Genomic DNA, 2290 nt, shown 5'->3' on the forward strand with positions numbered 1-2290 from the left:
GGAGGTTGCAGTGACCCTAGATTGCGCCATTGCACTCCAGCCTGGGCGACAAGAATGAAACTGTCTCCAAAAAAGAAAAAAAAGTATATGTGTGTGTATATATATACACACACACACACACATATATATACGCACTGTATTCATTTATTAATGATTTGATTTGCACTAGCTTGTATGCGATAATTTTATATTTAAACATACATGCAATGGATTTTTTATTCGGGAGATTTTTTTATTTACTTCCTATTTGTATTTATTTTTAACGAGTTGCATTCCTATGTTAACCAGTGAATACAGTAACATAAACAAGTATAAACCGGTGTAGAAACAATAAAGCTGTCTATTATCAGCCGATAATTAAGATGTTACAGTGTGTCTAATCATTTGGCCAGGAACTGTATCGGAAAATATAAATTAGACCTTTTTAACTTTCAGACTTAAAACAACTCATATTGTTAAAAACGATGAATAAAGTACGAAAACCAAGATCTACGATTGCAAAACGCCAAGTTTCTTTTTTTTTCTGTTTAAGATCAAATCATACATTCTGATCCCATTTGCGTAAAAATAAATATTGACATTGATATTTTAAAACAGTGTTTTCTTCTTTTTCGTTGTTGTTGTCCCGTCTACTGCATTCAGAAGTGGAAACGTGAATGTTTTATTCAGATCACTTCGCAACACAATTTGTGCATCTGCCAATAGGATTGTCATTCCATGGAAAAGAAATCTCTTGTCAATTTACCACTGGATGGTGCATACTTTTAAATTTTTTTTCTTCTTCCATGCACCTTTCTCTTTACACGAATGGGAGTGAAGTATATGCATGTTTCATAAATACTCATTTCATATTCCTAAAATTTAAACACTTCCCAGCATACTAACAATAACTGGAATAATTCCACCACTTTTATAAATTAACAAAATGCTTTTCGTAGCGTAAAAGATGTTTCAAAGGATTCGCGCAAATTATTAACATCAACATATATATAGCTTATTAACGATAAACTTATTTGCATCGAATTTTAAGATGCGGGGGGGGGGAAATCTTATATCTTTGTTTCGATGCATTTTAATGAGTTGCAGATCGGGGCTCCTATTCAATTTAAGGTGCTTTTGTCAAAATGAATTTAGTTCACATTTAAATTACTTTCTATAATCGACAGCTTGATTAATTGATTAGGCAAGTTATATATACATATATATTACTTGGAATTCAAATGTTTCTTATAACATCTATTTACATACCATTTTTAATCAAATGAATAGGATTAAAAGAATATGTAGTAATGTTTATTTTTCCAAATAACAAATAGGCAAATTCTTTCTAAATCTGATTTAAAAAAAACAATGGATACGGAACTAAAGTAATTAAATTCTATATTAAATCATTGAGTTTATTGTACATTATTGTAAATAAATTTACTAAAATACTTCTTTGTTAATTTATATAATTTTTACCCTGTGCAAATCCATTTCGGCCAAAACCGTGCCTAAAATTATGTGTAAAACAGGTAATCCATGTTTCTTTCTCTTTTCTATTTTATTTTATATTTTTCTTAAATAAAAATTAATTTTCTAAAATTATTAATTGTCAACTTCTTTATATTATCAGAATAATATTACCTTGAGCACATCCATTTTTGGGCCCATCCTTGGTAACTGACAAATCAAACGCACTTCAGTTCTGCAGTTAGAACGCACACTATAACGCACACCCGTTCATATAAGTTCATTTGAATTTGCTACTCGCTATATAGAATTCGTTTTATGTTTTATTCAGCATTTTTTTTTACATTTTATTTTCTGTTTTTACTTATGATATTTTTACTTAATGTGTTCTATTTAATTTGTTGTAAATTTTTGGAGAAATTTTTTTTAGTGCTCCTCACACTATTCATATATTTTGCTTTGACTATCTCGATACAAAATTAGTATCACTCCTTTCTGCGGATAGAATCGTGTGAGCTGATGAAAAAATCATATCTTTCATTTTCCGGATTTTATTAATTTTTCTCTTTTCTTTCGGATTTTAATTATTTTTGTTATCATTATTTTTCTTTTTCCCTTTTTTCATTGTTCTGTAATTTTTTCCATGTTTTCTCTACATTTTGAGCCATGTTTTCTCTACATCATGAGGTCTATTTACTGGCAACTTATGCGCAGTAAATAAAACTTATTGTTTTGCTCAATTTTCTTCGTTTTTCTTCTTCTTTTTCTTTTCCTTTTTCCCCTTTATGCATTTTTTTTTATTATTCTATATATCTACTGCATTCAGAAGTGGAAACGT

Source organism: Parasteatoda tepidariorum, chromosome 6 (genome assembly GCF_043381705.1).
Source record: "Parasteatoda tepidariorum isolate YZ-2023 chromosome 6, CAS_Ptep_4.0, whole genome shotgun sequence".
NCBI lineage: Eukaryota > Metazoa > Arthropoda > Arachnida > Araneae > Theridiidae > Parasteatoda > Parasteatoda tepidariorum.